Genomic DNA, 13707 nt, shown 5'->3' on the forward strand with positions numbered 1-13707 from the left:
CAGTCATCGTCCAGTAAATATGTCACAGGAGAACGTAAGGGAATTTGATGAGTTTCTTTGCCGGTGAAGTACGTTTTCTTCAGGTAATTCTGATACTGCCACCAAGCATCTTCTATTATATAATTAAAAATTATATAATTAAAACAAGAGTAAAACAAGCCATCAAGTTTGTCCACATATGTTAATCTTTTCTACACCGTTTGATTAGAATAACAATGGCTGAGATTTAAAGTTTCTATGTAACATGTAAAAACATATGTACCAGCAATATTGAACATCTTGAACTTATATGTTGTCACGTTAGATGCATAGAACCATAACACTAGCGCGCACTGGAAGGACTACATGAACACGTATTGTTTGAGTCCAATACAATCACGCATGAACTGATGCATGCCCGAATTAGAAAGAAAAAAAAGGGGAAATAAAAAAATAAAGCTCTTACACGTATCCGAGAGTAATATGGCAGGTCTACCTACAAACTCCAAGAGCCACACGTTTGCATGCATCGAACACATGGACAATATGGACTAGGCAATTGGCAAAAAAAAAAATTTGTCTCTCCGATAAAGGATGAAAGCTGATCTCTTCTCTCGCGTGATCCATCTCTTCTTCCCTGAAGCAGGTTCCACGTCCCCTGCCACACATGTTTTATAGAGAAGATCAATTGCTAGGGTTTCCAACTTCCTAGCGCTATAGCCGTCACTTCTGATCCTTCCTTCCCCGTCGTCAGCGAGGCACCCGCTGAAGCGCAGCGCTCGATCACCCTATGAGAAGAGTAGGGCAGGTTTAAATCAGCAACATGAGGGATAAGGCGGCCACAACTAAGGTAACATATTAAGAAGCAGGACGCAGCGATAGGGAGGCACATATTGCTTCTTCGGCCTTTGTCCACTTCTTCGCCTTGCACATGCATATCTCCCAGCACTGCTGCCTCCAAGCAAGGATGCATGTAACCACGGTCCAGCGGCAACAACTTAGGTCTGAGACACATCCGCCTACAAGCAACCATAGCTGACGGCTATGTGATGCTCCAACTCCGACTCATCGTTGGATCATCAGTTCTCGGGTTTGTTGATCTTCTGCGTACCTCAATTTCGTGGCTTCTGGAACAAACAGATATGCGTAGTTGAGATGTTAGATTCTCCATGGAAGTGGTTAGAGCCTTAGACTAATGATGTGACACATGACCTTTCATAGCTACCTCTATCTGATAGGATTTATACATCAAGGTTATCTTATTTGCAAAGACATAAAAAATTATTTACATGATCTTTACAACAAAAATGCGTCACTGTGTATGAAAGAAAAAATATTTATGGAATTGTACAGAATTTATTTACATATTCATCATGGCAAAAATGTGTCATTCTGCTTCAAACAAGTTGATGTTGATTTGAGCTAATAATACATGACCATTGTAGCACTTACAGGAGGAACTCAACAATGTTTTTAACAGAGGAAGGAGGAACTCAACAAATGAGCAAACTGTGGTAAGTTTCCAATTCAGCAACTTTCTGATTGACCAACTTATATGACATGCACTTTTTCTAATAATTGTTCCATTTAATTTTTTTTGAACAGTTGTACATTATACTAAGATTCGTTTTGTTTCTATTAAAATGATGCTGATTTGAGAGAGGCGTTTTGGAGGCCGAGCTCCATGGAGGCCTTTATTTTTGAAAAATTCAAATTTAAACTTTTATGGTTCAAAAAATTCTAAAAAAAGCATGCGTGTATGTAAGGATGTAACCCATTTGTGTGTAAATATTCATGATGAAATACCTTGAGTTGGGACCTGCACAAAAAAGGCATTCATGGCCTGGGAGGATGAATAGCATCATGTGTTCAATAGGCCCAGATTTGTCTTTTTTGCGCAGCCCTCATTTAAATGTATTTTGAACTGAAAATTTACACACATGTGTGTTATGCCTTCATGTATATCTGTATTTTTTCAGAATTTTTGAAATGTAAAAATATGAATTTCGATGAAATTTCAAATTTGAATTTGGAGGCCTCACTGGAGGCCGAGCTCCAAAAGGGATTTCCGTGCTGATTTGAGCTAATAATTTCTATATGTACATGAGCATGGTAACAAGTACATGAGTAACTCAAAGAACTGTGGTATAAGTTTCTAAATCAGCAACTTTTTGATTTGCCAATTATATAGCATGTAGGATCGTGAAGAGTTTTTAATAGCTATTGGTAATGGCATCAGGCACATGATCAATGATTTCAGAAGGTTCTGTAAATCTTCCAGTTGACCAATGTTTTAAGATGTCAATGCACATTGGATTTTTGTAATACTGTTCTCTTATACTACCATAATGAATACAGTTTTAGACCTGTCCTCTAGACATCCATGGTCCTCCAGAAAATATTCACTCTATACTTAATACATATGTTTAAGGTGCACGGTTTTACAATCTCTAGATTGCCTTCCAGATGCCCAGATGCGCCAAGGAATGTCTTGGTATAGCAGAAAATATATTGTGCGGCGAGAATATCATAGTTTTCTGATATTTACATGTATGGATAATATTGAAGCATGCATCATGTTTACGTGGTAGCCTCAAATTAGAAAGATATCAAGGTATGCAAGGAAATGTACGCAGCTCCGATTGACATCTTTTTTTCTGGTTCAGTATGTTTTCGTTATATCTTACAAACGTTTTGAGTGACCATGTTCAAATATCATGTGAGCTTGGCTTTGTCATTTGTCCTACATGGTTCATTGCCTTTTATGGTATGGAGCCGTGTGTAGCAATGGTTTTATTTTCTATGGTTGGTAAATCGTCATTATGTTATTTCCTACCAACAAGGGCACTGGTGAATAATAGAATCTGAAATGGATACACGTACATGAGGTAGAAAGACATACGTGTATTCTCTAGGATTTACATTGAAGTGACGTTTTAGTACTGTATTGATAAGTTTGAGCTTAAGTGATGAGGTACCATAGATCGTTGGCTAAGCCAAAATGGCTCGGGTATATAGAAACTACTACATGATATTGTTGTATGAGGCATTTTTTAGGTGCTTATTTTTAGTTTCGGCAGTGGTTGGTGCTTAAGATAGCATGCATCGTCTTTTCAACTTAGACACAAATTCAGAAGTATTGAAAATGATTCAAGGTATGTACGGAAATGTACAAAGCTTCGACTCGCGTCCCCTTTATCAGTTCAGTATGCTTAAAAACTGCAACATTGTTCTGAGTGACCATGTTCATGTTACATGTTCGCCTTACACTGGCATTTATCCTATTGTGGTTCTTTCCCTCTTTCTGATATACTATGTAGCAATATGTTTCTTTCTATGGTTGGTAAATCATAATTCCACATTTTCTACCGATAAGAGCATATGTGAAGAATATAATTTCAAATGCATCAAATGTGCACATGAGGTAGCAAATCATACATGTCTACTATGAGATTTAAATTGCAGGGAAGTTGTCGTACCGAACTGAAAAATATGAGGCTTAAGTGATGAGGTATTATGCATCATTCTCTCAACAAAAATGGCTCTGGTATGTATAAACTACTGCACAATACTGTTGTATTAAACAGAGATATTGATGCCTTTGTTCAGGTGCTTAACTACCTATTTGTAACTCCACTAGCAGTGGATGCTTAACCTACATTTATCCAACACAATTATATATTTGGGTTACTTTTCCAGTCAAGGTAGTGTATTGGCTCTCAAGAAATTTTTTCTCTACGACTTCTTTTTTTTGAGTAACTTCTCTACAACTTTTGCTAGGAACTTATCTGGTAATTATGTGTTTGTAAATTAGTATTTTGTATTTTTAACTATGACAAGGTAGAATATTATTTTGACTTGATTGTATTCATTGTATCATTAATTAGGATCCTAGGTGCGACCGATTTCCTATTTCTCTTGGTGGATCTGAGTTTCTCTTCCAACCGCACAGAGAAATGTATCGATATATGTGGAAATTCACTTTGGCTCATAGGTTTATATCCACTCATTGTTTTAATACACATTTTAAAAAGTTAAAAAATTCGAGAAAAAATCCCGCATGTAAATCCGGACATTATATGTGCGTGCACCAAGTTTCAATGAAAAAAGACATTTTCCGTGGTTTGTGTAAAAAAGAAAAATTTCGATGCTTGATTACAGCTATTCACGAGGCATTATTTTATGTTTTTATACATGCCACAAAAAATGTCCCTTTTCACCAAATTTTGGTGTGCGAACATAGGATGTCTGGATGTACGCGCGGGATTTTTTCTCAAAAATATTTAACATTTTGAAATGTGTTTTTTATACATATTTCATAATAGGTGTATCTACACCTAGGAGCCAAAACGCCACTCTCTATATGTGTGGGTTCCAACATAAATAAATTGGTTTTATGGGTAGGGTAGAAATACAGTGTCCATAGGGTTTTTTCAGATGGTTTGTAGCCTGCGATATTATTCACGCGTTACCTACATGTTATGGACATAATGGCTTCTTTCTGCAGTCGTTCTTGCAATATTTTGTTTCACTTATTAATCTACAAAAATTTATCTACTGCAGTGCCAGGCTTCACCTATGTTTTAAGGTGAGCTAATTTTTTTTGTCAGTTACTTCCGTTCTGATATGCAGTCCCGCATCACTAATTCATGAGTGCAACTACTTCTGTTCTCTTTTAATTCCATGCAAGCTGATCTTTGCCCGGGTCTTCCAAATTTTATTGGCAGTAATGTTCCTCACTTCGCCACATTTGTCTTTTAGTGGCTGACATATGTATGTACTTCACTCTTTCTGATAGTGCGCTACATTTTGTTACAGATATATTTGAATTACTAATTTTGATTTGCATTGTATTTTTAACGCCTCAAACTGTACTCCTTATTTGTGCACCCGTTGGTGATCAATTGTATTGCCACTCTACTTTTCGACAGGTTGAGACAAATGAAGCAATTCTTTCAGATATTCATATAACATCTTTATCTGATTAAGTTACCTATTTTAAGCAGATCGGCCTTTCAAACTCCGGAATGTAAAGGTTCAGCTTAGGATCAGTGGCGGATCTAGGATTTGAAAACTGGGTGTTCCTCCTAAAAAAAGTGACAACAAATATGACATTGTGAACGTTCTAACTGAGTGCCAATACCATAGAAATAGATCGATATGGTCTTACAAACATACTAAAATTGTCAATTAAGTCTCAGTTTTGCATAGAAGACTTACAGACGTTCTAACTAATTTACTTTCTATCAATTATAAATTCATAATAACATAATTCAACGCGAATTATGTACTGAACGGTGGGTAGTACAGGGAAGAGCAAACCCTACAATCAAAACTTGGTAATCGCCAAATGGGTAGTGGACGAGCTGAACTGGTACCTCAAATCAACACAGATGGTAGCTGCCTGGCTGCTGCCTCTTGGCCGAGCGCCGATGTGCGGATGGGGCGGCGACGCCGGCTTGCAGGGGCACGACTGCGCAGTTGAGGTGGCGCGGCCGCCGCCGAGCCCCAAACACCGAGCGGACGGGACGGACAGGATGTGGTCCTGGGCGCCCAACGATCAGCTACATAGGCGGGGACGGCGAGCGACGAGCGAGCGAGACGGCGAAATCGGGAGGTCGCGAAAGGAAGCGAGCGGCTGGCTCGATGCGTCCATGACTGGGTCTGGAACTCTGGATGTGTCTCTCGGCGGCCAGGGGCAATCCTGGCTGCGTGATTTTTTTTCCTCAGCTTGGGCAGAGGGTCAGGAATAGCTATTGGGCTTTTATTTTATTTTATGTTCCTGGCCCATATCGAATCAGATAGGCTGGTCCAAAATTCCAGTGTGGGCCTAGCTGCCTTCATATCAATTTTACCCACGTCAGAACATCTCTATGAATTTTTTTAACCAGAGACATTCATAATATGATATTTCACCTTTCGTATTAATTGGATTGTAAGATCCAAAGTTTTCATTCATTTCTATATCAAGAAACCAGAAAGTTATAATGAGCTTAGGAAATAATATAATTGCAATTCCGGTCATATGTATGTAGGTATGTTCCATATTTTGTGATCTTTTGAGGCTATAAATACTGTATATGATTATACCAATTTTTGTACTTGATGACTGAACCATGGCCGTACACAAGTAATGGCAGGAAAATCTAGCCTAGACATGTTATGTTAAAAAGTATCCCCTACCTGGGGTACTTACGCTAAAAATGACAATGAAAGTAGAACTATTCTTTTTGAGAAACATAGATACATGGAATGCTAGCCCATACAAGAGCATGAGTTGGTGAACAAACTATTCATTATAAGGACTGAGAGAGTGTTTCAACAATGACTGGTGAATAAAAACTGGATTATGTTGTCATGCAGGGATAATAAACTGAGGTAATTGGAGTAAGGTGAAAAGGTGAAATACAAGGAAGTAACTAGAGACATGACATTGCACCACTAAGAGAACAAGACTTCTATACAACCAATAAGAAAATCTACTTTTAGATACACACAATCGATGCTTACACCGGAATACTATTCACACAGTAAATGCTTGAAATGCTTACTTTGTTGTCTAAAATTCGGACAAAAATTATTGATGCTAATAGACCATTGGATATTGAGTCGGGCAAATGCACGGGTACCATGCACAAGCAAAGGAGCATATTGAGTCGGGCAAAATAAGATCTCACAATGTTTATATCTCAAAAATATGGATGTACCATATGTATCTAAAAAACCTAATAAAATATAACAACACATAAAAATCTAGCCGCGCAAATGCGCGGGTTGCCCCGCTAGTTCTTGTAGATAGCAGAGGTATTAGCACAGGTTACCTCATCCTGAGTTTCCAAATCGGTCCTTCTCTATAGAGAAAATGGGAAAATTTGCTGTATTATAACCATCATGGAGGTAGGATGTATGGGACAAAGCAAAGTAATTGCCATGAATAACATTACTTACACATAACTCCTGGACAAACGCCTGCAACTGGCATTTTCCTTCATCTTCAGTATAATATTTCCAAGATGGGAAGATATGCACATACGATTTAACAACATCAAATGCGATAGATGCTAAACTACGACTAGCTGGCTGTGCTTCCTCCACAGGAATAGGCATACTAACTGGTGGAGTTGGGGTTCACCGTGGTAGTACTGGCCCTTTGGGCACTGGAGCTGCCTTACTAACTGCTCTTGTTTGGGAGCTCTGTGGTGGAGATGGTGTTGTGTCAACAGGAACTGGGTTACTATCTGCTGGGGTTGGGGTTAGATTGGGTGAAGCTGGTTCTCTGTCCATCGCAGTAGGGGTACAATCTGCGAGAGTTTGGGTTATGTGTGGTAGGGCTGGTTCTCGTGCATGTACAACCGGGGTGCTATCTCCACCAAGAGGTAACACTGTTTTATTTGAAGACCGTGTTTTTAGTCCGCTAGATGCTGGCATCACCCGCTCCAATTCAAATGGCTGATAAACAGGAAACATAGTTGAATGTACGGACATTGTATGAGAGACAGATGCAATAGATAGTGTGGAAGAAAGAGGGCATGAAATAGTTGACATGTATATTGTTTAACTAAAACGGATAGCATGACATAATTTCACATATATGATGTCTATCTAAACTGGATAGCATAGCATAACATAATTCAAAGATATGATGAATAACTAAACAGGATCGCATGACATAATTCACCTACATGTTATCTAAGTAATCAGGATCGCATCATTTAATTCACATATGTGATTTATATGCTAAACAAAGGGCATTAGATATGATGTCTGAACTAAGAACATGGTGTTGAATATTGTGTATATGATGTCTAAACTATGCAATGCAAGACACCATATGCATGATATGAGCAGTATAACCATGCCAAGTTAGAGGATACACCTCGGTGGGGCAATAGGACTGGTCATCTATCTCTGAATCCATCTCTGAGGAGCTATCGGGACCCAACAAGAGATCTGCTTCGACAGGTAGCACTGTCTGCTCTGAAGGCCTTGTTTTCACTCCAGATTTTTCAATCTCCCACTCAAATGGCTGATTCAGAGGAAGAGTAGTTTAATGTACAGACATTGTCGACAAATGGAAATGTAATGAAGAAAAGGATGGGCAAGATATCATTCAAATATATGATGCCTGGTTAAACAGGATGGCATTGCACATTTCACGTATATTATGGCTGGCTAAAAGACATGAGACTGCATAATTCTCATATATGATATAGAAACTAAACAGGTGGCATTACAGAACATGTCTAAACTAAGCAGATGACATATATGATGTCAAAAGTAGGCACTGCAAGGCAACATATGCATGATATGACTAACATCATCATGCCAAGGTAGAGAAAACACCTTGGGGGTAAATAGGAGTGGTCAGCGGCGTCTGAATCCGCCTCAGAACAGATATCTTCCTCTAGATTACAATCTGGAGAGGGGTGGGGAGGGTTTGCCATTGAACCCACCATGGAGCGATGTCTGCATGACATTGTATTTCCGCGCAAAACTCTTCTCTTTTTCTCTACATGTTCAACATGACTGTGTACAATATCTGACATGCATACGAAAAAAATATGGTGAGATTATGTAAGGAGAGCATGCAGAAATTTAGAGTGATGGTAACAACCAGTGGATGGATCCAAAAATAATGATTTAGCAGGCTGATGATTGCTTTAATTTAATAAAAAGACAGATGATGATTGCTTTACTATTTGTTTCCCACCCAAGATGAACAACATAGGCATACCCTAGGTGAACCAGATATTAGACAGAGATACTATTCATTGCTTCCTCGATATGTGCCCCACAACTAATTTAGAACTCAAGTTTGAACATTAATTTGGACTTGACTTGGAGTCCAAGAGGTGAACAGGATGATAAAGTAGCAGGTAATTTTAAGCAATGCATAACATAAGCAAAAACAAAAGAGTGAGACCTCTCTTGTGGACCCGTGTACTCCTCAGGTTCATCTGCTGAGTCGATGATGGTGATGTCATTGCGGTGGGTGCCGGCGGTAGGGAAGGAGATCTGAGGCGGCGAAAGACGGTCAGGAGTCGTGATGTCTGGTTTGGTGGATGTTTCTATCGATGGAGCAGCTCAGTTGAGGTGGACGACATCGCGGCAGGAGCAGGACAAACCACACAAAGTTCCCTTCGACACCTACCTGTAACTGAAGTAATTCTGTAAGGGCTCATTTGGCTTGCATGATTCTAAAAACGCAGGGATAGGAAAAACACCGGAATAGGATAGGAATGCACATGGTAAACAGAGCATTTGTAAACACAGGATTTCTGTCAACTTGAGTGTTTGGTTTACAGGAATTGGAAGAGCAGAGGAATGCAAAGAAACATGGCCAAAATAAAGTGAAACCATATGAAAGCGTGTACAGTTAGAATGTTATTCTGCCACTAATGTACTTGGTCTTGTTTTCATGCATAGGATTTTGAAAAGTAGGCCCAGGTGGATGTTTTGCTTCATTCCTTTTAACAAAATGCATGAATAATTGAATAGTAGAGTTCCATTGGAAAATTCCCTATTGCTATGTTTTTCCGTTGAACCAATATAGCCCTAATGGATCGACATGAATGTATAGTAATAAGTGATGCAACAAGTGTACAACCTCTTTGCCGTAGCCGTGTCGACCTCAGCATCATTGGGTTGGTCGCTGAAGCAGTTGAGGCAGAGGTGGCTGTTGGAGGTGTGGAGGAAGATCTGAGGAATCTGTAGATGGCGTCCAGGGCACTGCTCTGTTGTGATGGATCGTTCTGTCGTTGGAGCAGCCCAGGTGAGCCGTAAGACGTCAAGGCTGAAGCAGCACAAGACAGACATCGTCAATCTCAAGTGGGATTCTAATAGCATCTCCAATAGATGATGTAAAATAGATGTAAAATTTACATCACCAAAAACCACCTGATTACAACAGATGAGGTAAAAACTGTTGACTCTGAACTTAACTGTCGAAACTGAAATTTACTGTGGAATCTGAATGTTACTGTCAAAACTGAACGCAATGGTACCAGAGAGGCACTTGACATGTAGTTTAGGGAGGGCATGTAGTTCATCTTCAACCTGCACCCCCCTGAGCCGCCAGCCAGCGCCGGCCGAACTGCCGGCCCTAGCGCCGCCTCGCCGCCCCGAAACAACTCCCCACCGCCGGTCCGCCACCGCCCCGGCCAGCCCTATAGGCCCCCCGTCCCCCACCCTGAACCCTAAGATAGATAGTGGGGTACCTCTCCGGCGAGCCCCCGTCCCCACTGCAGGTGGTTCTTCCTTAACTCCGACGAGCCCCCACCCCCTGAAAATCGACTGACCCAAAAGTCGATTCAGTCGACTGAAGTGTAGCTAAATCGGAGCAGAGCAGCTGCACGAGCGAGGGGGAAAGCAGCAGCAGCTGGGCGAGCAAGCGATCGAGCGAGAGCCGGAGCAGCAGCAGCGCGAGCGAGTGAGAGCCGGAGCAGTAGCAGCAGATCCGGCTGGTATGGACACCGCCGCCGAAGGGGCCTCGCACTGGGGGAGAGCCGCCGTGGAGATGTCGCTCGCGGCGCCGGCTTCAAGGTAGCCGCTCCATGGGGGTGCGGGATGGAGCACCGTCGGTGCCGGGAGGTCGAGCTAAGGATAAGGTGTGATGCGATGAGTGTACAACCTCTTTGGTGGCACCGAGTAGGCCTCGGCTTCGTCCGAGGAGTCGGTGAGAATGCTGCGGTTCCGGTGGAGCAGGTTAAGGCGACGCTGTGGGGATGGAGCAGCCACGATAGACGAGGCGATCGTCGGAGCAGCTCCTTGGAGGTGGAGGATGGGGCGGCTGAACTGGCGGGACGACGAGATGGACAACGGATCCTCATCCCGGGAGGTGGACGAGGGACGTCGAGCTGTTGTGGTGGACGATGTCATCGGGGAAGAGGCTCCGGCTGGGCAGGGGTGAGGTGGCGGACGAAGGAGGGTGGGGTTTCGCGGCTGGAGCGGAGAGGTTATGGCGGCCTGGGATTTCGAATGGCAAAAAGGAGGCGATGGGAGGGGGTGAACCATGACTTAGGGACACGCTTGTCCAAAATGTAGGGTGTGTTACAAAAGTACCCCCCACCGATTTGAACTAGCGGCCCTTTCGGCTCAGGGTTAGAAGGGGGATTTCGCGTGTCGGGATTTGGCAGCTGGAGGGAGTTTTCGCGCGCGTTGTAGTTTCGGGATAGCAAGGCGCGGGTTGTGAAGGCGCCAGTTTTAGAAGCACGATATCTGAATTTTCGGGATATAACAAGGCGCGGGTTGAATTTTAGTGACAAACCTAACGTATAATATTGTACTTGTAGGTACCAAATCAATTCGCACTTCCCTCAATCAAAAAGAAAATGAAAAAAATAAAACTATTCACACCACACAAAGAGAGTGTCTTGCCCCGTTTTACTATAAAAATGCTATTCAAAGCTACTCCCTCCTTCCATCTATATAGGGCCTAATGCGTTTTTCGATGCTAACTTTGACCAAATATTACAGCAATAATATATGACATGCAACTTACACAAAGCACACCATTAAATTTGTCTGTGAAAGGTTCTTTCAATGATATAATTTTCACATTGTGCATGTCATGTACTATTAATCTTGTCAATAGTCAAAGGCGGTCTTAAAAAATGCATTACACCTATATAGATGGAAGGAGGGAGTATGAATTCATGTTATGTCCAATTAATTTTGTTCGCTTGCTGTATAATGCATGTAACCTACTCATACCAACATTTTAGTGCATTCCAAATGTCTATACTACCGCTGCAATTCGAACTGAATTTGAATTTGTTTCTATTTCAATAAGAATCTACAATCATGATTGTTGCCAACTTCAACCATCATTCGTGTATTACCTTAATAACACACCACATGATTACTATAGAGATAGATATGAACTATGTGTACTACATGAACTCGAATTCTATTTTTTGAATACACTTGATGTTGATTCCAAATAATAGTACATTTGATGTACTAACTATATATTCATAATCTAAACCATGGTCCATACGTGTACACCGTGTTTATCACACATAGTATAGTGCCCCGCCCCCTACATTATGACAAGTATTTAGACCTGAGCTGCAAAAGCCACACATTAGCCCAAATTATGATCAATGTTCTATATATTATACGTAGTACTAGCAAGATGCCCATGCGTTCCACAGAACATCAACATGATCAAGGGGAGGCCTAATTTGCAAATATGGAGAGGGGTGTGGGTATCTTTTTTCAAAATTGCCATAGTTTCCTTCCTATCCGTCACATATAAATCGGATGGCCTATATTGCAGGATGGCAGGCACAGCATCATCAACAACTCCTTTTTTTATAAGAGTAGAGATAAAATATATTATATGTAGTATAACATGTTCATAACCACACCATGTGTATCACCGTTATATATATTCACACATGCGTCGGTTTAAAACACTATGATAAATTCTTCAAATATCCGAATTCGCCTTTTATAATGAAGTATGATCTCTATTCGTCTTTTACACCCACACAATCCTCTTATCTTTGTAGCTAGCTAGCGCTAACTTTCTCTCGTGCATGCACACGCCCGCATCCCTCTCACCCTCCCTCAACATTCTCTAGCTCCATCGCGCAAATTCGTCTTTTCACTTTAGGTCGTTCACCCACGGTGTGTGTAGGCCCCCCAGCTCCTTCTTTACGGTACACATCGATTATTATGCCTCTCTAGCCAGGTGTGCCTAGCACAAACACAAGCTTCCCCTCTTCTCTTATCACCGTCCATGCCTCACTCCCACCACTCTTTTCATCAATCTCGTACTCGCACACTCCTTCCCCCTCGATATAGTATGACTCTCGCACCACCTCCTAGATGCATCCCTCTCTCTCTATCCTTCTCCCCGTGCCTCATTTGCTTCTAACACACACATGCATGTATACCGATCGATCTCCCAACATATACCTAGGTCGACTTTAACTATCCCCCCCCCATCGATCAACGTACCTCACAAGTTATGTCTCTCCTTTCTCTGACAAAGGACGATTGATCTTCCTATGTAGTTATGTCTGCTTACCACAGCCATATCGTCCCCCCTCATCATTCATGCATGCCTCCTGACCCGTCTGATACGTCTCCAACGTATCTATAATTTTTGATTGTTCCATGCTATATTATATTCTGTTTTGGATGTTTAATAGGCTTTATTATACACTTTTATATTATTTTGGGGACTAACCTATTAACCGGAGGCCCAGCCCAAATAGTTGTTTTTTGCCTATTTCAGTGTTTCGTAGGAAAGGAATATCAAACGGAGTCCAAACGGAATGAAACCTTCGGGAATGTGATTTTCGGAACAAACGTGATCCAGAGGACTTGGAGTGGACGTCAAGCAATCAGCGAGGAGGCCACGAGGCAGAGGGCGCGCCTACCCCCTGGGCGCGCCCTCCACCCTCGTGGGCCCCTCGTAGCTCCACCGACCTACTTATTCCTCCTATATATACCTACGTACCCCCAAACCATCAGACACGGAGCCAAAACAGTATTTCCACCTCCGCAACCTTCTGTACCCGTGAGATCGCATCTTGGGGCCTTTTCCGGCGCTTCGCCGGAGGGGGCATCGATCACGGAGGGCTTCTACATCAACACCATAGCCTCTCCAATGATGTGTGAGTAGTTTACCTCAGACCTTCGGGTCCATAGTTATTAGCTAGATGGCTTCTTCTCTCTCTTTGGATCTCAATACAAAGTTCTCCTCGATTCTCTTGG

The 13707-nt window shown here is 41.7% G+C and overlaps 1 long non-coding RNA gene across 1 annotated transcript; it reads right to left on the reverse strand.

The window, feature by feature from the left end:
• Positions 1-259: 259 nt before the first annotated feature.
• On the reverse strand, positions 260-5673 carry LOC109740028 (uncharacterized). The gene is made up of 3 exons (XR_002227181.4): positions 5358-5673; positions 870-1106; positions 260-767 (listed from the first exon to the last, which is right to left on the reverse strand). It is a non-coding gene; the product is annotated as an uncharacterized lncRNA (long non-coding RNA).
• Between the last annotated feature and the right edge of the window lie 8034 nt (positions 5674-13707).

Source organism: Aegilops tauschii, chromosome 3 (assembly GCF_002575655.3).
Source record: "Aegilops tauschii subsp. strangulata cultivar AL8/78 chromosome 3, Aet v6.0, whole genome shotgun sequence".
In the NCBI taxonomy this organism is placed as follows: Eukaryota; Viridiplantae; Streptophyta; class Magnoliopsida; order Poales; family Poaceae; genus Aegilops; species Aegilops tauschii.